Genomic DNA, 24,549 nt, shown 5'->3' on the forward strand with positions numbered 1-24,549 from the left:
TATTGTAATATCAAAGATAATGAGGCTCTGGCATTTTTACATATGGGTGAAATCCATTGTTGTGTGAGTGGATTTACCCTTCCTCCTTTAAAGCCCCTCAATTCCCTCTCAAATCTTCTGTGGAGATTTTCCCAGACCTCTGGAGCAGTGTTGTGGGATCCATGGGGGGCCATGGGGAAGAGGAGAGGAAGGGTAAATCCCGTTACACAAGCAGAACTCATTCCACTCACGCACCAACACAGTTGGATGTCACCCATTGTATATAACTAGAAATAAAGTATGCATTCTTAAGGCATAAGTGCATTTATGTCTTCCAATGCAAATTTTTCCCTACCTGCCAGATACTTATTTGAATTCTTGTAGCATTAGTGCCTTGATTGACTCTTTGCTTGAGGGCTGTTTTAAGACAAATTTCATATTTCAAAATTTGAAGGAAAAGATGTTTCATTTTATAACATCTAGTTGTCAAAGTATGTTGGACTACCTATGTACCAAATTTCAACTTCTATGGCTTGGATCCACAGGTACACAAAGACACTTCTCCTCACATACTGTGTGTATGTCCCTGGTTTTTGTTTTGTTAGCACACTAACATAAATATCTTGTCACCTGAATTGGGCATTACATTTTACACATATATAGCAGGTGGAGTCTCAGTGTTGTTCTATAAAGGTACCCAGTAGCCATCATGTGACATTATATCCTTTGAGGAAGCTATCAAAGCTGATATCTCTAATTTGTACTATGTGTAATTCTCCCATAATAGCATTTCAAGATGATTTGGTATTATCATCATCCCAGTGATTTACTCTCTTCAGATTTTGCAAAGGATTTATAATTTTTGTCAGTGCTTTTCACTTTACATATTAATTGCTAGAACAATAGAAGTGATTATTTCTCTCTGTTGGTATTATATTTCTATTACAGATAGCAGAGTGGTATTAGTTCAGCTGTGCCACTGTCCAGAATTAGATTGAACTTGAAGTTACATTAAAGCCTGGAAATTGCTTCTTGGATTGGTGGGTTCAGAGTAATAAGACTTAAGATTTAAAACATTAGCATTTTATTTTAGTGTTAAGATACCTCTTATTCTAACTAGTACTTGCTGGAATTTAAAAGAATATTCCCAATTTCCTAATACAAGAAGAGATCCCGCTTCATTGTCTTATATTCATGTTTTTGATTCTCACATTTCTCAAACTTTTGTGACTAAATTTTTTAAGAAAAAAATCTGATATATACATATCAGTTTACAGTTGCCTATTTTCCTCAGTTTCTTCTTCCTTCTCTGTTTTTTTTTCCTTTTATGCTATGTCTTTTTTAGATTTTAATCTTTAAGAGTAGGGATTGTGTTGTTTGTATTGATTTGTAAGCTATTCTGGAAGCCTTTTCAACTGACCAGCAGAGTAAAAATGCTTTAAATCAGGGATGCAGAACTTTGACTCTCCTGATGTTGTAGGACTCCCATCAACCCCAATCAGCATGGCTAATGAACAAGGATGATGGGAGTTGTAGTCTAACAAAATCTGGACAGTCTCAAGCTCCCCATCCTTGTTTTAAATAAGCACATCAGTTTATAATTAACTAAGTCCAATGAAAGGATCAGTCAAACTTTTTATTCTCACTGAACTTTATTCCCACTATTTATATAATTTCCCATAGCTGTTTGGTGTTCCAGCATTACTTTCACACAGCCCACATGATGTAGGCTTCATCAAAAAATGAAAAACCATTAAATCAACGAATTGGTAACTTGCAATTTGTGATACATAATGCTGTCTGAGTGTCCTATTTGCAATTGTTGTCAGTGAAAACATTGTCAAGTCATCCAAACATGCAAATCTATCGTGAAATGTTGTTTCTGGTAATAGAAAAGTACAGAAGTAATGTATTTTTCATGTTGGCAACCTGGTAAGCAAAAAGTACATGTACTAAGAAATAAGTGCTATTGACATCGTAGGAATTCTAAGTAAACATGCTTAAGATAAGGATCAAAGTGTAATGTTTTTTGGCTTCTAAGGATATAATTGTGTTCTGTGATACAAGAGCTAATATTGCAGGTGGAATAACAGAAGTGAATAAATAGTATTTGTTAAATAAATTTCTATCATCCGTGATATGTGGCCACTTCAGTGTGTCTCTCCTGAACTCCTGCACCAGTCATCAAAGCCTTATAAATTCTAGGCATGCTTAAATCCCAGAAGAGTTCACTGTCTTGCATCCAAGTCCCACTATATTTATAGTGTGTGGGAAGAACAGGGAAGAACAAGGTTGAAACCACTGGCTAGGAGCTGTTGCCACTGTTCCATGTAGATGACTACGCCTGTTGAGGCTTGATTGCCTGTGCTGGCTCTAAAAAGGGAGAGGGCTTGTGGATTGCAGCATTAATTAATATTTGTGAACCTAAACTTGTGTTGACAACATGTATTGATTTTCCATCAAGATGATTGCTACAATTTCCTTAAATGCTGGGAAGTTCACAGCAGTGCCTTTTAATTCTTAATTTTGCCATGTAAATACTTTGCTTCCTTTTGCTTTGGTATTTATTTGCTGGCCACAAGTGTTTGCTTCATATTGAAACACAGGAAGCATAAACTAGTATGTTTTCCATTTTGGCTTATTTTTAATGCCATTTACAGATCCTGGAACTACGGCCAGAAAAATCAATGCTACCTTGTCTGTTTTTTGTGGTGTAGTTATGCAAGAGTAATAAACCTTGGCTGCAAATTAAATAGCAAACAATTTTTTCATAAGGCCAAAAATTAATGTAGTGATAATTTCTGAGATACACAACTTTTCTCACTGCTCTTTTAGAATAACAAAGAAAGTGGGTCAGGGAAATTTAGGATATTTTAGAGTACATACAGTATTATATTGCTTGCCAGTACCTAATTTACAATTACAGAGCTCCATGAATATTGAAATGATTCAGCTTCCCATTATAAATGTATGTGGCAGTTTGGTTGTTGATCAGTTTATGAAGTTAATGCAAATGAAACTGTCTTCCTGTCAGCATTTGAAATATATAATGCAGTCATGTTGTATATTCAGGGACAGGCCATTGACAGTCAATTAACAAGTTTGATTGGTATGTCAACTCATTCTTTTGAATTGTTAATAGTATGTTAATAGCATTCATTTCTTTGTGCAGTCCCATTTGCAGCTTCACAGTTACAGCTATTTTTTAATAATTCTGAGTAACCTAAAATAGTGCCTTAATAATAGATTATTAAACACCTGTCTGGTGTAGCTTAGGGAGGTTTTTCTAGACTGGGAGTTTGCAGTGTATCCCTTTGATATTCAAATCAACAAATGATAGCCTTTTTATTCAAAATGTAAGTTCTTTTGATGGTTAGCTTGTTAAGAAATATTCAGCTCCAGTCTGACCTGATCTGGTTTCCCATGGAAAAGATCTGATACTGTTTGAAGGTTCATAAATGTAATGACAATGACAATTTGTTGTTGACTTTTTGCTGCCTCAGCCTTCAGATGCTCTTGGTTGACGTGCTGCTTTAGCTTCACCAAATAATGCTTGCAGGTAAATGATCTTGTGATTTCTCAGACAGATTCAAAGCAAAGAGTTGTCTTCTGTGGTCTGTAGTCATGGTTTTTTAGGCTTAGAGGGGTACTTTAAAAGGCACATCGAAAAGTTGACAGTTGAATCTTAAGGCAAGGAATGATTGCCTTAAGGAGAATTGTAGGAATATTTTTAGTGAATAACATATTACTGAGTGTTTTGAAGACCTTCAAAGTTCTATCAAACCATTTTCACGCAGCAGATTTATTTCCACCTTTCAAAAATATATGGGGTACACAGGTTAACTCTCAGTTTCCTGGGTAAACTGCTGAGCTATTGACATATATATGTTATGTGCCAATATTTTATACAATGCATTTCATGTTCAGTCATTCACTCACCTACATAAAAATTCCTTATATCAAAACTTAAAGCACCAGATAAATGAAGACACCAGTCAAGACTCTTCCTTTGAATAAATTTAACTATTGGTTTACAAAATCAGAATGAATAGATTGCAGAATAAACAATTGTATCAGTTTGCAATTAACTAGTATTTGTTATTCTTCGAAAATGTATGTGTGGATGTATTTTTCTCCCCGCCTTGTCGTTGCCTTTCTTTTTTTAATCTGGATATCAGGATTCCTGGTTTGTTCATTTTATTTATCTATTTATTTTGGCCATCTAGGCAAAATCATGCCAATACCAGGCAAAACTCAGCTATGTCAACTTCCGCAATTTCCAATGTAAATAGAAGTAATGTAAATTGGCTCACATTGCTCCAGTGTCTGCAGATGATTCTGTCAACTGGGTGGGGCAGGGAAAGCTCATTCTAAAGCAGAAATTGGCTCCCAGTAGTTGAATGCCAAAGGTAAGGATTAATGCTGAACCTTAATTAACATTCGCAAACATATAATTCAGGGTGAAGTGTGGTTCATACTTTCTCCTTTGGTGGGAATGCCCTATAGAACATCTAAAACATGATTGCTGATTCCTGCCATGAATTTCTGCTTTAGACTGCAGATAACTCCCAAAGCTATGCTGCTTCATCATTCTGAACCTAGTAATCCCTGCATAACTTTCTAGACCCTTTCTAGTTGTGAATGTTACTTGTTTTAAACTGTTTTTAATACTGTATTTTATATTGTTGTTGTGACCTGGTCTGAGACCTTCTGGTGATGACCAGATTAATGATAATGAGGAGGAAGAGAGCCTGGGCCCACTGAAAAGATCTGACCCCAACTTACAGCAAACATAAGAGGAAACATAAAAAAAATGCTAAAGATCAGGAGTGGAGAGAAGGTAGATTGGGATCTACTGACAGATCTCTTGTGTGATTTGCAGTAAACCTGCAAGGAGTCTGACTCCCAGTTGTTTTAACAGTAGCAACAAGAAAAGGACTATTTTTTTTCTTCTGAGTTATAATGGTGAGATGAAGAAAACCGGGGGGAGGGGGGAACCAGGAGTAGATTTCTGCGTGATAGCTCATTTCTGGTACTGAAAACAAACTCCTGGGCTGAGCATCCTTTTCCTGTGTTTTAAGATTATGTTTGCACCTTGCTCTAGTTCATGGATCTTGGGGTCTGAGTAAAAATCAAAGTAGATCCTGGAAGTTTGAGGTCTGCCTGACCCTGCTGTAGAAGACTGGTTTTTTATAGAAAGAGAATTATCCAAAGCTGTTGAAGCTTCTCAGCTCTTTTTCATAGGTATCTTCATCTACAGTAGGAGTGGGAATCTATGGCCCCACAGATGTTGCTAGATTGCAGCTCCCATTAGCTCCAGCCAGCATAGGTATTGGTCATTGATTATGACAGCTGTCATCCAGCAATCAGATTCCCAACCTCTGATCTATAGAAAGGGGGGTAGGGAGAAAAGCTGTTCTTTCCATCAAGAATTGCAAAATGAAAGTACCACTGAGAAAAGGTGAAACACCTCTAGCCATTAATGTTAAAAATAAAGTAAAACTAGAACACTTCTTGGACATCACTTTACATATTTTCCTTTTATTTTTGCTATAGTTACCAGGTATCATTGATGAAACCATTATTTAAAGCATTTTATTTTCAGAGTGGTAGCAGTGTTGCTCTGTAGCAGAAAAAAAAGATTCTAATGTTTTCTATGAATTATAACAAACATTATCCAACTAGTCATTTCTACTGTGAAGAAATATGGTCCACAAACTGTGTGTAAGCATTAGCTACAACCACCGTCTCACTTGAGATACATAAAGTAAACTTTTCTGCTCACAACAAGATACAAATGAAGGCCCTGAAGTACAATACTGCAGTAACTGATCATTGTCACTGGATTTCAAAATGCAAGACATGTCTTTGTGTAAGTGTACAGTAGGGCCCCGCTTTACGGCGTTCCGCTTTAAGGAGTTCCACTGATGCGGCGGCTTTTGTTTTTAATTTAAAAGCTATTTTTTTCTCTTTTGCGACGTTTTGCGACGTTTTCGCATCATTTTTGCGCGACGTGGCCCATTAAAGTCAATGGGGTTCCGCTTTATGGCGGGAGTCCAGAACAGAACCAGCCGTATAAGCGGAGCCCTACTGTACTATCTCAAGGGAAATAGGTTCTGTCTTTCTGTAGCTTCTGCAGGTAGTTCTTGAGCTAATTATTAATGGCAAGTACGAAGTAGCAAGGCCACCTGTGTGTGTTTTGTACACCTGCACTTCCTACTTAAACAACTTGACTCCTGAGTTCCTGTAATGTGTTCATTTAAATGAGACTGAATAATCCTAGTCATGCTGTTGTGCTCCTGCCTTGCTTGTGAGCTTCTCATAAGCATCTGGTTGGCCACTGTGAGAACAAGGATGCTGATTTCGATAGGGTTTTGGTCTATTCTTTTTTTCCAGTTCGTCTTTCTTTGTTAGAGTCCATATTCCACAGCTGGCAGCAGTGCCAGTTCATCTGCCGACCCCACTTCTCTAAACAGCAGAGGACAAGGGGTCAGTACATCTGCAGTCCACATGAGAGAATGTTTATTTATTATTATTTGATTAATATCCCGCCCTTCCTCCCAGCAGGAGCCCAGGGTGGCAAACAAAATAACTAAAAACACTTTAAAACATCATAAAAACAGACTTTAAAATACATTAAAACAAAACATCTTTAAAAACATTCTAAAAAAAGCTTTCAACACATCTTTTAAAAAAGTGAAAAACTGTTTTGTTTTGTTTTTAAAAAGGTTTAAAAACATATTAAAAAGCAATTCCAACAGAGATGCAGACTGGGATAAGGTCTCGGCTTAAAAGGCTTGTTGAAAGAGGAAGGTCTTCAATAGGTGCCAAAAAGATAACAGAGATGGCGCCTGGCTAATATTTAAGGGAAGGAAATTCCACAGGGTAGGTGCCGCCACACTTAAGGTCAGTTTCCTGTGTTGTGCAGAATGGACCTCCTGATAAGATGGTATCTGCAGGAGGCCCTCATCTGCAGTGCGCAGTGCTCAACCGGGTATATAAGGGATAAGACAGTCTTTCAGGTATCCTGGTTGCGAGCTGTATAGGGCTTTATACACCGAAACTAGAACCTTGAACTTGGCCCGGTAGCAAATGGGCAGCCAGTGCAATTCTTTCAGCAGTGGGGTGACATGTTGGCAATACCCTGCCCCAGTGAGCAGTCTCGCCGCCGCATTTTGCACCAGCTACAACTTCCGGACCAACCTCAAGAGCAGCCCCACATAGAGCACATTACAGTATTCCAGCCTAGAGGTTACCAGTGTGTGGGCAACAGTGGTCAGGCTATCCCAGTCCAGAAACGGCCACAGCTGCCTTACCAGCCGAAACTGGTAGAAGGCACTCCTATCCACTGAGGTCACCTAGGCCTCTAGCGACAAAGATGGATCCAGGAGCACCCCCAGACTACAAACCTGCTCTTTCAGAGGGAGTACAATCCCATCCAAAGCAGGCAACTGACCAATTATCTGAACTCGGGAACCACCAACCCACAGTGCCTCCATCTTGCTAGGATTCAGACTCAGTTTATTGGCCTTCATCCAGCCGACCACCAAGTCCAGGCAGCGGTCCAGGGCTTGCATGGCCTCTCCCGATTCAGATGTTACAGAGAAATAGAGCTGGGTACCATCAGCATACTGCTGACACCTCACCCCAAATCTCCTGATGACCACTCCCAAGGGCTTCATATAGATGTTAAACAGCATGGGGGACAAGATGGTACCCTGCGGCACCCCACAGCACAACTGCCAGGGGGCCAAAAGATAATCACCCAACGCTGTTCTCTGAAAATGACCTTGGAGATAGGATTGGAACCATGGTAAATCAGTGCCTCCAATACCCATCTCACCAAGTCGGCCCAGAAGGATACCATGGTCAATGGTATCAAAAGTCACTGAGAGAACAAGTAAGAGTAACAAGGTCGCATTCCCCCTGTCCTTCTCCCAATAAAGGTCATCCATCAGGGCAACCAAGGGAGATTCAGTCCCATAACCAGGCCTGAACCCAGACTGGGATGGGTCAAGATAATCTGTTTCATCCAAGAGTACTTGCAATTGCTGCGCCACATCCCTCTCAATCACCTCCCCTAAGAAGGGGGTATTAGTGACCGGTCGGTAATTGTCACAGACCAATGGGTCCAGGGTGGGCTTTTTCAGGAATGGTCAGATCACCACCTCTTTCAGGGTGGCTGGAACCACTCCCCCCTGCAATGATGCGTTGACCACACCCTGGATCCACTTGGTCAAACCCCCTCTGCAAGCTTTAATAAGCCAAGAAGGGCAAGGGTTGAGAGAACACGTTGCTGGCTGCATTGTTGCAAGCACCTTGTCTACATCATCAGGCCGCATCAACTGAAACCGTTCCCAAGAAGTTGCAGCAGATGCTCGGGGGCAACCGCAGGAGGGCACTAGGGGGCAACCGTGTCAAGAGCCCAACGCGCCTCGCTGTTCCACAGCGTGAAAAGGGCTTCAACAGGGTCACCTGCTCTGTCTACTGGGAACTCGCCCAGGGCATTCAGGAATCCAGTGGATTCCATTAGCCTGTGGGAGCGGACCATCTTAATCTGCCCACCAACCCTGCAGGAAAAGATCAGAGCCATAAGTCTAAACTTCATTAGGAAGTGGTCTGACCATGACAATGGGGTGACATCCACACACACCCATCTCCAGACCACCCCTTCCTCCATCTGGAGCAAAAACCAAGTTAAGTGTGTGCTGTGCCCTATGCAACTTGAGACAGCCCCATGGTCGTCATGGAGACCATGAAATCTCAAGCCAGAACACTAGAGGCACCCTCAGTGTGGACATTGAAATCACCCAGGACTATCGTTCTGGGCTCCTCCAATACCACAGCCGAGATGGCCTCTGCCAGCTCGGTCAGAGAAGCTGCCGGGCAGCAGTGTGGATGGTACACCAGCAGCATCCCTAGTTTACTGTCTGCTTGGCCTGACACCAGGTGCAGGCCCTCACAGCTCCAAGACAGAGTGGTTTCCTGCTGACAGAGATGGAAGTTCTGTAGACCACAGCAACTTCTCCCCCCCCCATCCCTGCAGCTTGTGCTGGTGTTGCACCAAGTATCTAGGCGGGCAAAGCTGGGTCAGATCAACTCCTCCCAGCTCACCCACCCAGGTCTCGCTAATGCACACCAAATCGGCACCATCCACGATCAAATCATGGATTAAACAACAACACCACAGGCCAGTGGGCACAGCAGATGAGCAACGAGGAACCCATCCATGAGAGGAGTGGCAGCAGGGAACAAGGCGTAGATAGCCTTGCCCTCATCTTCTGTAGTAATTCACCAGGTCCCATGGCTATACTCCCCTCTACCCGTGATCACCGAAATTGGGGTGGTGTCACCCATGTCCCTCCTTACTAAGACTCCTCCTAAACACCTAATACCCAACAAAATGTTGCACAAAGCTCTGTGCAAAGTAGTGTGTTGTCTTTGCTAGGGCTGCTTTTGGCACTCTGGGACTTGTGCTAACATGCTGAGCCAGCTACATGGAATTCTCCCATCTGGATAAGTTCTAAAATTTAGTACATCCTTCACAGAATCATAGTTAGCAGAAACCAGAGTTCCAGCTGGTATGTATTTGAAAAAATTATTTAAAGTCATAGCATCACAAAATAATCTTTATCAAAATCTAATCACCTTTAACATGTTTTTTAGCCTACACTGACATTCATTTATATTCTGTCTGTATCAGGTGTTATGGAGATGTGGGACTGTTCTCTACATAAATATGTTCAAGGCTTTCCAGTGCTCCCCCCCCCTCGAGAACGATCAATGTTAAAGTCACACAAAATTAATAATGTGGTTGCTAATCTGAAATTAAGACAGTGCAGGTTGTTCTTGGATTACTTGTCCCTTTACTAAAGCTGTTACTGCTCATTTTGCCATTCTCCCCAACGGGCATTTTAAAAGAGCCAGTAACTTTCACAAGACAGATATTTGAGTTAGATTATCGAGTCAAGTGTCTGCTGGGAAAGAGCATCACACTATGAGAATGGAGTGCTGCACGGTTAATGTGTTTCATACACTGTGAATTACTGTGGTGTGATGTAGTGCTTTCACCTTTCAGAATATTTTGGCTGCCCAGCCATCCCTCTTATGTTTATAATCACACTAATTTAGGGAGATAGTTGGCGGAGTAAAGACAGGTAGGAATGGCAAAATCTAACTCATTCTTCATTAAATTTTATGACTGCAATCTCAAGTCTCCTTGAATGCCAAGTTTCCAGCATAATGTCACAGCCTTGAATGGAAGTGTCAATGGAAACTTGAGTTTAGAAATTTTTGGTCAGCTGTCCTTGGCTGTTTTATTGTAATAATCCTGAAGTAATGCTTTAAAATATGGCACAAGGAGCTGAAGTTTTCTTAGAAGTAACTTTTATTGTTCGAGTGATAGGGCTATATGAGATTCTAAGAATGAGATGTGTGAGTGGGAGAAGCTAGAAAAAAGCATGTAGTATATATGCATCTTTCTTTACAAAATGTGTGTGTGTGTGTGTGTGTGTATATATATATATATATATATATATATATATATATATGCCGTGAACAATTATATATTTTCTGGCTCATTCTTTATACGAAAGTATGAAAACCGACACCTAAAAATTATTTACACCATGTCCTATGAAGAGTTTCACTTCCCATGTACTTCCTTCAGTATAATAACATAACAACAGGGGAAAGAATGAGTGGAATCCAATTGGTGAACTTACACTCAAGGATGGGCTTTTGATCCAGCAGAGGTGCCCACTAACAGAATAGGAAGGGAAGCAATTCACTCTGCAACTCCTCATATCACCTTCCACCTTGCTCTGGAGGATTCTTCAACTCTCTGGAACTGATTTTCAGGGGCTGCTCTGGACTTCAAGGGAGAGGGGGAACTGGCAAAAATTACATCCCCTTCTCTTCTGCTATCAGACACCGGCCCTGGATCAAAAACCTTCCCATGAGTGCAAAGGCTACCAATTAGATTCCATCACGTATGATTTATTCAGTATTATTGTTTCACCTAAAACAATTTTTATGGAGATTGAGTTATAGAATCCAGAACTGTACAAGCACACCAAGGAGCAAACTTGACACACAACTATGTCAGCATTTATTGCATCAAAAATGTTGTATGAATTAGACCAACTACAGAGACAAAGGCAAAGAATTGGAGGCCATGGGAAGCAACTGAATCAACTATGGACAGAATTCCCAATTGTCTTGGTGACTGTACTCTTTAAGAAACTGCTTGCATGGTTTGAGGTTTTTTTCACTAACTCTGAGGCTAGAAAGCTTTAAAAAACAACTGAAGTTCAAGTTCTGAAGATTCAATGGGATCTAAAGGTCTGCATTAGATGTCAGCTGGCACATTTCATGTATCACTCGTAGTGAATCCTAGGACCCATTTTTGATCCTAAGGTTTGGTGTGACAGGTGAATCATACACGGCTTGTGGTAATACTAGATCATTTGGATTTACTACAAGGGCTCTGAGGAAGATGTATATAGTACAAGTCATCATAATTAAATGCAACATTCTTAGCACATAGTTATAATTTTTTTAGATGAATGACTGCACTAGTATGGGTGATGGAGGTCATTTCATGAAAATATTTGCATTTGTATTGGAATTGTTGCATACAGTTTGCATCTTTATTGAAATGTTTTGTAAATATTTTTTAAAGATGTTTTATTTTTAATATATTTTTAGTGTTTTATCACTTCTTGTTTGCTGCCCTGGCCTTCCTTTGGGAGGAAGGATGCAATATAAATTTAATAATAAATTGATTGGGATATAAATGTTTTAAATCAGGGTGAGGAACCTGTGGCTTTCCAGATGTTAGACTCCAGCTTCTCTTAGCCCCAGTCAACATTGCCATTGGTCAGGGATGATGGGAGTTGTAGTCTGGCAACACCTGGTACACTTCAGGTTCCCTACCCGTTTTAAATAAATAAATTTGCTTAGCAATTTTGCCCTATATATCTGAGCGTATCTATATTTCCATTCTCCATATGCATATTCTGGGTAGCTTACATATTTTTTTACCAACAGAAGTTGGTCCAGTAAATCATGCCACCTTCCCAATTTAATATGTTCCTTAATACTTTGAGATTTGTGAGATCACATCTCTCTCTCTCTCTCTCTCTCTCTCTCTCTCTCTCTCTCTCTCTCTCTCTTAAAATGAACTACCTTTCATCTTGACAGAAATCATACAAAGATTGCAGAATATATACTCTGTATGATACAGTATATGCTTCCTTTGTGCAAGGACCCATATTGTCTGTATTCTTCTGTAAGTAAACATGTATTCAGTAAATAATAATGACAACTCATCTTAAACTATTCACTACACCTCTGTCTCAATATTTTTTTTCTCTTCTACAGTGGGTACATCTTCAAAATATGATTGCCGTTACTTGGTTCTCTTAGTCATTAGCTTTCTCTTAAAATCCTTTCCTTATCAGTCAGAACCTTAAGGGGCTGCCTGGTTCCTCTGCTATAAATTTTCCCCAACATCATTCTTGTTTTGAAGTCTCCAAAACTGAAGGCAGTAATCTATTATGTCTGTCACCACCCTCCTTTTTATTGTGGTGCCTTAAAACATAAAACCAGTAATCCAGCGTAATAATATAGCTAGATTGTTGTCTGTTACCACCATAGTTATAGGTCACTTTTGTCTTTCAGCTACTTTTACTTCCATCCTTATGTTTTCAGAAATGTTATAGAATATATGCTGTAGGATTTCTTTGCATTTACCCATCAAACCTCATATTTTTGTTTCCAGCTGGTATTTCTAACCTGTCTAGAGCCTTTGGTATTATTTCTCTTTTCTCATTTATGTTAATAACACTCTGCAACTTAGTGTGCTTTGTGGATTTCATTAGTATGCCGCTAATCCCATCATCCATTGCATTAATGAAGATGTTAAACAAAATCAGACCTAGCATCAATCCCTACGGCACCCCACTAAACTCCTGTCCCAAGTTAATATGTTGAGATTTTTCATTTAAACTTCTTGCATTCCCCTGGCTAGTTAAAAAATGTGTATATCCATGCTGATTTGAATTATTTTCATCAGTGATTGTATCATCTCTTATTAAAATCCAGAAGCTCCTGCATTTCTTTTACTCATTAGCTCCAGAATTATATCTTAATGTGCTGTCAAGTCTGACTAGCCTACTATTTTATGTATAACACTGAATTCTTTATCCCTTAATGTAGTTGGTACTCCTCCTCTCGATCTTCGTTCCCTGTTTAAAAATTGGACATGCTTATTTATTTGTTTAGACTGAAACTTTAATTAATGTTTATTTTCATTTTGTATATCACTCAGATCTTTTAGGAGGAAACACACACAGTCCTAATTATGCTTGAAAACTAGATAGTTTCTCTATTCTGTTTTAATTGGTTCTGTACTGTTTCAAGTTAGGTTGCTTAGTAAGTGAATAGGATCAGTCGTTTTGCTGTTTTGAAATGATGGCTTCTTACTGCCCTGTTGTGTTCCAAAATTCTTATGGTTTGGCAGAGAAGGGAGAGACTTGGTGCATCTCAGTTAACCAACTGATTGCACATTACATGCAAATGTAGGTAATGGAATCTTGATGGCCTATTTATTTATTTATTATTTGATTTATATCCCGCCCTTCCAGCAGGAGCCTTTTAGGAAAAGCAACTTCATAATCAGTTATTTGGAGCAGAGAAGCAGCAGATGTAGGGGTGTTAACCCCTTCAATGTTGCCTGTTTTTCGACTACGAATCTCCTTCCCCCATGGGAGCAAAATGGGAGCAAAAACATGTTTGGAATCCCCACAGGGAAAGCAAATGGTGGCAGCAGGGGGGAGAATTACTGCTGTGTAGTGCTTACAGTGTTGGACTAGGACTGAAAAGATCCAGGTTCAAATCCCCTTTCAGCCACAGTGCTCCTTGAGTGGCCTTGGGCCAGTTATACTCTCTCAGTCTCACAGGGTGGTTGTGAGGAGAAAACGTGGCAGGGAAAAAGCCATGTATGACACTGAGATGTCCTGGAAGGAAAGACGGGATAGAAATGTAGCAAGTAAATGAATACATTTGGAATGGTGAAGCAGCTGGCAGGGACAGAGCTAAGTTTCTGCTCCAACTTTCCTCTGACTGCCAAGCTTTTATTGCACACACTTCTGTGTAAAGTGTAGGTAGGCCCCCAGAATGGATTCAGAAGATCACCCTGTCAACATAAAGGAGCTTCTGGTAGTCACCTTTCAGTGAAGATCCACAAAGAATTACTGGATGTAAGCTGGGTTTCCCTTACACAGCACCTTGTTGTACCCCTATTAGAACAGATCTGTGCACATATTGCTGTCACTGAATCAATGCATATGGCTATGGATAATCAGCTCTGGTCACACTAATTCATGGATATTGGTGTCAGTTAATTTTGGTTTATGTGACTTAACTGAACAATATCTTTTTCATATTTAAATTATTGGGCTAGTTCGCATGTAACATAGTTTTGGGGATCAGGAACATGTTCCAGGATTGGACCATCCCTTGTGCCCCCAACATGCTCAGATTTTCTCCCTTCATTTCTTATTTAAGCAAGCCAGCGTTTGTCTGATTCAGATGTAATGACCAACTAGGGAGGGAGAGAATCAAAGATGAGGAGAAGGGTATGCACAGGCCATCAGCACTTTCAAATCAGGAATGTTTTATACAAACTGACTCACTGTTTAAGATGTGAATCAAAAATATTTCATAAAACTGTTTTCAGTACTGTGTGTCTAATAAAAATTAATTTCTGTGTTTCCAAATATACCACTTTAAGTATAATGCCAGCATGTAATATGTTCTGAATCTGTACCTCTACCTGAAAACACACACACACACACACGCACAAACAAACAATGGTAATATGGATTCATATATTCTTAAATTGTTGAGCATGCACCAACTGTTTCAGTAACAACTTTCTGAAAACTCTGTTTGCCCTAGAAAGTTAAATAAACGATTCCACATTACCAAATGCAATTTCATTGCCATTAGCTAAATACAAGAGACTAGGAAGAAGGAATTACCATATATTAAATTGAAGGCTCACCACCTTAAAGCTGTAATCCCTTTAGAAAAGATAATTTCTATCTAACTTAATCAGCAAGAGGTCTTTATTGCCTGAAGTTTTAATTGATTTAAACACTCTATAAGGTCAGAGGTACACATCACTGACCCAGAGGCAGCCAATTAACACATTGTCAGTTGTGCTTATTTACCTGAACATAATGTAGGGTTATTTTGTTTTTGTTTTTTTGTGAGGGGGGAGCTAGCACTGCTGAATCTTCTGTGAACTTTAACCTCTTAAAGGGCAGCAATCATTCAGATATCGGAGTGCAAGGACAAAGGTTTATTTTATTGTATATTACCTCCTTTTTATTTTAGACACAGGTAGACAACTCCTTCTGGGCTAATTATATTGTCATTTCAAAAATGCTTCCAAGGTGATTGCCTTGGTTATTTATTTATTTATTTTTAAATGCTATTAAATTATTTTTTATCATATTCATTTTTATCATATTCATGTTGTATGTCAAATAGTCTCTTTTCCATTAAATCCAACAAATACTACTTGCACTTAAGTAGCTTTGCGTCTTTCCGTATGTCATACCATGATATCACTTGCCAAATCTACAAAACCAGCATCCTTATTTTAATCAGTGCACTTCCAAAATCAGTGGTTTTCAAACTTTTTTCCCTGCAGCCCCTTGAAAATTGCTGAGGCTTTTGGTGGACTATTTAATGATTTTTCTGCCTGTTGTAGCAGTTTAAATGTGCTGTACTAGATGCTGTGTGGTTTTTAATTGCATTTTTAGTGCTGCTTTTATTTCTTATATTTTTATTTTATTGTATTACAATTTTAATTCCATAGAATTGAAATTGTCAGTGTCGTTCACAGATGTGCTGCAAGCCACCGGAATGAAGCTAGCAGACCCTGCTCTAAATAACTTATTTTAGTTGTTTCCATGAACTGTTTCCATGATCAAGCATGTAGCCATTAGAAAATAACGTTGTTGTGAATTATGGGACAGGACAGGGTGGGGAACCTCTCGCCCATGGCTTACTGTGACATGCAAACTAGGCCAGTGTGTCAGCAGCAAGCAGGAAATGTGAGACTTCCATTGCTACTAAGTTGCATGTAGCCAGAACTATGTAGAGAGCTGTGCCCTTGCAATAAAAAGAGGGAGGAGAATAAAATGCTTTGCTGAAAGAGCTTTAATAAATCTTTGTGGATTTCTGGATATGAAATATCAGTTGGGCAAATGTCATCAGCAAGACTGTTTTCCGTCCTACTTGGGCTTCAGAGGAAAAGTTGCAAACTTTTAGTAGGATTTACTAAACACTTTTACATGGTATTTTGTGATCACTCCTGGTATGTGAAGTTGGCTGGGAACTTTTAAATGACCATCGTCAGCTATAAGAGAATAGTCTTTTATTTGTTTATTTTCCTTTATATAGTTCCATAAGTGAAATACTGCTTGCTTCCAGGATTGATTGATTTATTATCTTTATTTATACCCCGCCCTTTTTCCAGTGGAACTCAGGGCAGCTTACAACAACATAAATACATATGATTAAAACATTCAAAATTCTACATTAAAATAAGATTAAACCATTAGCAAGATTAAAGCATTTAACATCCACTTAAAATAAATAAAACAAATTAAAATAGGGTTGGATTGGCTTCAAGGGTAGACAATTTTCGGCTTGGCATAGTAGCCAGCTTTATGTGTGCCCTGGCCCTTTTAAGGGCTGCTGTCACAATGAAAGAGTTACTTTGAGAGGCTTTCCTTTGCTGTCCTTTAACTGCCTCTACTGCCACCTTATAAAGGTGATGTCAGTATAGAATAGGGCAGGTAGATGTAACATAGATTAAGTAGTACAGGTTTATTTATTTCTGCGATTTATTTATCGCCCATCTGGCTGGAAACCGAGCCACTCTGAGCGATGTACAAAGTCATAATATATAAGTATCACAACATCAAAACAGCAATAAAACTAAAACAACAGGTAAAGGTCACCACAGCAAAGTTCAACAAAGCTTCTGGCCCGTATAAGTGTAAGTAACATGGGTCAAGTAATATGGATATGAGTAAAACAGGTCATGTGTCACCACCTTCTCCAAGGGCATTTCCTCTTCTCTGCATTGATGGAGCAATCTGGGGATGTGAGTCTCTGGCATATTGGTTTGGGAGACTTAGAAGGTACTGTCTCCAGACATCCTGACTTGGGGGTTCTTAGGCTCTAGAGCAGCCTTTCCCAACCAGTGTGCCTCCAGATGTTGTTGGACCACAACTCCCATCAGACTCAGCCAGCATTGCCAATGGCTGAGGCTGATGGGAGTTGTGGTCCAACAACATCTGGAGGCACACCGGTTGGGAAAGGCTGCTCTAGAGCCCCTGATCTGCTGGGCTTGGGCTGTGGCTCAGGCCTGGACATGATACTGGGGCCTGGGTTATCCTTTGGTACTGTAGATTGATAGATATGGTTGGTCCCTCAGTGCTGGAATCAGAGACCAGGCTGCTGCTCCAGGCAGGAGTCCTAACACTTGGGAACCAAAAGGGGTCTTCACGCAGCAGAAGGCTGAGGTTTTAAAAGTGAAATACTGGTATCCCTAGGACATCTTTCATCAACCTAGTGCCCTGGGACAGCCGCTATGCTGCCTGGAACTGATGGGAGTTGTATTCTAAAATATTTGAAGGACACTACCTTATATTAGTGCCAATAGGAAGGGGGAGTTGCTGTGTGGGAATGGGGTGGTCACTATAGCTCTCTGCTGATTGAATTTGTGGGTGTTATCTCTGAAAGTCACTGGACAGAATTCCTGGAGAAAGTCTGGCCTTGAAGAGGCCTATTGGAACAGAAGGAACCCACCATTTCAAGTATAGACCAATAATACTGTTAAAGAGCCAAATGTGGTAGCTGGATTTGTGTGTTTTGGTGATGTAAAAAAAGGTAAAGGTGTCCCCGCATTTACAGTGCGAGTCGTTTCCGACTCTTAGGGTGATGTCTTGCGACGTTTACTAGGCAGACCGTATATGTGGGGTGGGATTGCCAGTTCCTTCCCCGGCCTTTCTTTACCCCCCAGCATATGCCAGGTACTCATTTTACCGACCACGGATGGATGGAAGGCTGAGTGGACCTCGACCCCTTTTACCGGAGAGTCGACTTCCTCCTTCCGTTGGAATCGAACTCTGGCCGTGAGCAGAGCTTCAGCTGCGTTACCGCTGCTTACCACTCTGCGCCAAGGAGGATCTTTTGGTGATGTAACCCCACCTAAAAACTGTAATAGAACTTCACCTTGTTTGCCAGAGTTTAAATGTGTGCTGTCTAGGTATGGAGTGGAGATTTAAAAGGTCTTCCATCCTCCTCTGCACCTCCTGCTACAGTCAATAAGCAACATGCCATGCTGCACTCTGCTAGCAGCTTCCCGAAGATACAGTGCTTCGGTTACAAAGTCTTGTTCACACCTACCCGTGATTCCTTACCTACTGACATTTTTGAACATTATCTTATCTTATTCTTGATATTGGGCCCTAAGATTCTGTTCAGGTCATGTGGGATGTATATTATCAATGCGATCTATGCTCAAGGCTAAACATAATGCTCAATTTCCCCTCTTTCCTGGATCAGAATTAAGTCCACATTAATTTGTTTCAAGCAACAAAGCACTAAGTCATGAAACTCCAGCTATACCAAACAGTACCTTTAGTTAGAGCATTGTGTTATAGTCTTGGTGGTTTTAGTTTTGAAGTTCACATCCCTTTTTATGCTGGCAAATCACATACTTTGTTACTAGCTACATGATCTGTTGTAAGAGCTATGAGTTTGATTGTCTTAGCATAAGACACCATATTTATTTGCACTCAGTCTTGTAAGCACTTTAGCATGTTTAACTGAATGTTTATGTAAAAATATACAGAACACCCACAAAACTTGAAATCTTAGCATTACCAACAATTAAACTGGAAACTCAGCATGGTATAGTGGTTAGGAACATTGGAACAGGACCCGAGAAATGAAGTCCCAAACCCCAGCTCATTTATTACCCTACTTTTGCACCATGTTTGGGTCTCAAAGCAGCTTTCAAAAATTAAAACGCAGTGCATACAAAATTTAAAACATTGATTAAAATACTGAAGAACAAAACATTAGAATAACATCTATGGTCCAAAGGCCTAATGAAATAAACTTGTTTTAGCCTGATGTCTAAAACTTAGCAGGGATGCTGCCTGCCTGATTTCTAATGGGAGAGAGTTTCATAGAATTGGGTCCACTACACTGAAGGCATGACTTGTAATTGACATGAATTGTGGTTCATGGGGGACAATTAATATTCCCCAACATGATCTCAGTGATAAACCTGGGATATACGAGGTAAGGTGATCCTTAAGATATCCTGGGCTGAAGTTGCTCAGGGCTTTGTACACTAGTACAAGAACCTTGAACCTGGCCCATAACCAGATGGGAAGCCACTGCAGGTCTTTTAATATTGGTGGCATGTGTTGGTGGTAGTCTGTTCCCATCAACAGTCTAGCTGCAGCATTATGCACTAGCTGAAGCTTCTGTACTGGACCCGATATGGACCCCCAGATAGAGCACATTGCAGTTATCCAGTCTTGTGGTTACCAGTGCATGGACTACAGTGGTCACCTAATCCAGGAACAACTGTAACTGACGTACTGAAGCTGATAAAACACACTCCTAGCCACTAAGGACACTTGTGTCTCAAGTGACCAAGATGGTTCCAGGAGTAGCCCCAACTACATACCTGCTTCTTCAGAGGGAGTGCAACCCCATCCAAAGCAGACTATTCCCAAATAGGCACAGTCCCCACTTGTCCCCCAGGCCACAGTTTTTGCACACCAGCCCAGGCTGCTCATCCACAATTAAGTCATGTATGAGCAAGGTTTTATTATGGACCCCTTCCCAACCCACCTGCCATGGCCATGCCTGCTGTTGAATGATCAATTATGGTGGGCTGTCTTCATCCTGCCTCTCTCTCAAACGTATTCTTCCAGGTTCCCCCCCCCAAATTCCACAAAGAGTACACCACACCACAGAAGTCTCCTAGGGTGTGTGCACCCCCTTCCCGCCTGTCACTTGGTGGGGAGCAGATCTCAACCAACAGACTCTCACCCTGGGACAAAACCACTACAAGAAATAAATGGTGCCGGCTTTGGAAACAACATCCCTGATGGCTATCTAATTATTCTGAGGATGTTAATTTTTAACTAGCTCCTTTCAATGAGAAAAAAATCACATACCATCTCAGAGGCTATTTTGTAAAATGGCTGCCACTATGAAACAAACCCAAATTTGAATTGGCCCTCGATCTTATTCTGAGCAGCACAACTAAAACAATGGGGTTGTATCCAATGCAGCTGCTCCACTCACTCAACAGACTTCTGTTCATGCAACAGCAGCGTTTTCTTACCTAAACCACTGAGCTGTATGCTTCGGTTACCTATCACTTTGCCATCTTAGAAATTTGTAAAGATGCAAACTGTTATTTCAGAAAGGAAGGCAGTTCTCTCAGAATTGGTGCCAAAAGCTTTGCCAGTTTTCTTCAAAGTACTCTAAGATTTGTTTTCAACTTTTTTTTAAAGAACTATGTGGGTTAATTTTACCAGAAGTATCCAGGAGACTTTTAATACGGTGTTATCTTGGTACATATTTCAAAACACTGACAGATATTTTATCGGTAATTAGTATTCATGTTATGTCTCAAACAATCTGTTCAAGAATAGGGGAAATGAACTGGTTGAACAACTCTTTCTAACTGATAATTAATGTTTGGTGAGGGGGTGCATGCAAAATAGAGGTCAAACAGGAAGTTATTTTTTTAGTGGAATAATGTAAATGACCTACACTAGGGATTCGCCTTGTCTATTCGCCTTGGAATAAACTCTTTTTGAGAAATGTATCAACCCTCTAAATAATTTCTTCCTGGATTTGTTGCTCATCTTGTCAATATGCCACTTGATAGCTGGCTGGACTCCCTTGTTCAATGGCACATGTTTTTAAATAGCACACATCCCCCTTCCCACACACACAAAGACCATTTGTTCTTTTTAACAAAAATATTAATTGCATTTCTTTCTCTTCCAATTTTTGTTGGTTATATATAGCATGGCAAAACAATATTTTAGACATCTTTAAACAATTTAAAAATATAGTTGATGGGTGTCAGTTGATCTATTATATTTTTTCTTTGCTGCCGCCTCCCCCTCTTCAGCTGCTAATCATAGAATTTGATTGCCAAATAGTTTAACATATTCTTCCAATAGCTACATGTGTGAGTCTTCTGTGAGACATAGGCAGTTTTATAAGGACAGATTTGGAGTTGCATATGGGTATGTCACATGGTTTGATTGCCATGTCTTTGAGGACATCAGGTTGAGTGGTTTTTTTTAACATACACACACATTCTGCAAATAATTTCCCCAAAGTAATTTATGCTAACTTGTATAACGATACAATTCCAAGTGCTGATAATGACCTTAAAAGCCTATTATGGTTTGGGACTATAATATCTGAAGGACCGTCTTCCTTATGAACTTGACGGTCATTAAGGGAGGTCCTTTTACCTATTCCATTTTTTCCTTGTTGTCCATTTATATGGGGACAGGGAACAGGATTTTCTCCATAATCATGAGCTATGGAGCTCTCACCTGATGGAGGCTCATTTGGATTGTTGTATGGGACCATTTTATTCTGTGACTGGTTTTAAGGCGTGTATCTCCTGCTGCTAGGGTTTTGTTTCTTAAGTTTCCAACATTTTAAGGAAGATATTTTATGTGACTTTTTATAGGTTTTTTAAATGTATTGTTCTTGTGGCTGTTTTTTTGTATTTTTATTATTGATTCACCGTCTTGAACTGTCAGGTAAGGCAATTTGCTAAATAAATAAGGATAGCTTGGGCTGGAACTGGATGCATTAGGCATCGATGTGTGGCTGCCCCCCAAAAACAGCATCCCTGCCTCTCTTCCTCCTCTTTCCAACATCAACAAATAGTACCACAAAATGTGTGGCAGGATAATTTCTCCACCAGCACTCCACTTCATTGATTGCCACTTGTACAGCTGGGGAAATTAACAGCACAATCATATTCTTTATTATTTCATTCGTACCCCACATTTCCTCCAAGGAGATCAAGATAGCATGCGTGGTTCTTCTTTCTCTTTTATTCCTACAACAGCCCTGTGAGATAGGTTATCTGACTAGCCAAAGGGATTTGAATCTGGATCTCCCAGGACCTAGTCCAGAACTCTAACAGCTACACCATGCTGGCTCTCTGTTTTACCTATATATTTACCTACTATATAACCTATTTAATTTGTAAGATTAGGCTTTGGAAGAGAGGAGAATAAACAGTGTTAGAATGTTCTCTCTCTCTCACACACACACACACACATACACAGAGGAAATTTGTATTCTGCTGGAATTCTCCCACAAGACTGATGCAAGTCTGTAAAGAGGCAACAGAGCTTCTCCACTGCAATGTGCTGTGTATTCTGTTGTTGGATGCTGTCCTCTACTATAAGGTAAACTTCATAGCCTGGCCTTGTCCTGTGTTGTTTGACAGCTGACATGGGTTCTGTCAGTTTAGCATTTTCCAGTTTTAGCTTTCTAGGTGTGGAACAGTATCTTAATTACTTTGGGATATACTTTGTTATCCCCTCAGAAGGAAACATACAGAGAAAATCCCAATTTTCAAACTTTTGTAGTAAATAAAGTATCTTGGGCTACATGTGTACCAAATTATGGCTTTCTGTTGTTCCTAAAGTGAAAACACCATAACCATTTTGGGGCACATGTTTGAGTGCTCTGTTTTGAGGCAGAGATACAATACTTCCCCCAGATTTTTCTAATAATCATGGTCTCTGTGCCAAAATTTCAGCTTGCTTTCTTCATGTAGAAATATTCTAAAAGTTATTGGTTATTCTGAAGGCTATAGCAGGGCTTGGGAACCTCTGACCCTCCAAGTCAACTCCCATAATCCCTGACCATTGGCCATTCTAGCAGGGGCTGATGGGTGGTGCAGTCCAACAATATCTGGAGTGCCACTGGGATAAGGTATCTTCTTAAAAAGCTTGTTGAAAGAGGAAGGACTTCAGTAGGTGCTGAAAAGGCAACAGAGACGCATATATCAATATGGTTTTCAAATGAACAAGAATAAAATAATACAATACAATGTAATCAAAAAACCAAAAAAGTTTAAAAGTGACAACAGTGGCATCCTTATTTTTTAAAAGTCTGAAAAAGGTCGCTAAAATAGGAGCTATAAGAATAAGCTACAATGAGGCCAAGCCTACCTCTTTTAGGAGGCTATTGCAAATCCTAGACACCACATCTGAAAATGAATTTCTCAGGCAGGCTCATGTGGGGAGATGGTTCTTTAGTTGAGGGGTAACCAATGTAGTGCCCTCCAAATCTTGTTGGACTAATATTGACCACACTAGCTGGGGCTCATGCAGCCCAACAATGTCTAAATGGCACCACATTGGCTACCCTTACTCTATTTCAAGCCATTTAGAGCTTTAAAAATCAAACCCAACACTTCGAATCGAAGCAAACTCGTAACCTGGAAAACTAGTGAATGATTAGTGTAGTATGAAACTATTGTCTGGCTCTTGTCAAAACCATAGCAGCTGCATTCTGAACCAACTGAAGCATTTAGACTTTCAAGGGCAGCCATCTATGTAACGTGCATTACAGAAATCAATCCTGGAGGTGACCAGGGCATGAATGACTGAAGCAAGATCCACTTTCTCCAGGAAAGGGTGCAGTTGGTATCTAAGATAATAACAACAAAAAACTACACACACATACACTTCTAGCCATAATCACTACCACTATCCAAGAGTGTGCCTGGGTAATGCTGTAACTACCCTAAGCCTTTCAGATAAAGCAGTAAAGGAAGAAAAAAAAAGTAAAAGGTTGGCTACTTATCTGTATTTATAAGAACACTGTATAAATGACGTTTCCATAGCTCATTAAAATCTGAAGTAATGGTAAATTGTATGTAAATTTTACAATGCATGTGTATGAAAGTGCATAAATCACAAACAAATTAGCATTGCAAAACTTTTCAACTCTAAACACAACCAATGACTCTTAAAAAATATTTGTGAGATTGTCTTATTCACTGGGGGAGGGGAGGGGAAAAATTACTATTTGGAGGCCATCTACCATAGGGAATTATAGTGACCCTGATATGTCTGCCTCAAATTAATGAGAATTGTTGCTGACTAGAACCTGTAATAGCACCTCCCCCCCGCATTTTGTGCACTCCTGAGTTGACAGGTTGTAAACAAATTTACTTGAAACGTGACACAGTCTTACAGTGATACCTTGGAAATCCTGTGACTTTGTGAGAGGTTACATTTCCATATTGCTGGCTTATCTGTTCAATTCATTGCTGATTTGTCTGAAGGTGATTATGCGAGCATGTGTGTATATATTTTGCTGATTTGTCTGAAGGTGATTTTGTGTGTGTTTGTGTGTGTGTGTGTGTGTGTGTGTGTCCATGTATTAACTTTCTGG

At 40.0% G+C, this 24,549-nt stretch overlaps 1 protein-coding gene across 3 annotated transcripts in view; it reads left to right on the forward strand.

The window, feature by feature from the left end:
• DPH6 (diphthamine biosynthesis 6) overlaps positions 1–24,549 on the forward strand; it is a 374,050-nt gene that overhangs the window by 224,407 nt on the left and 125,094 nt on the right. The gene's annotated exons all lie outside the window — the stretch shown is intronic.

Source organism: Rhineura floridana, chromosome 2 (assembly GCF_030035675.1).
Source record: "Rhineura floridana isolate rRhiFlo1 chromosome 2, rRhiFlo1.hap2, whole genome shotgun sequence".
Classification (NCBI taxonomy): domain Eukaryota; kingdom Metazoa; phylum Chordata; class Lepidosauria; order Squamata; family Rhineuridae; genus Rhineura; species Rhineura floridana.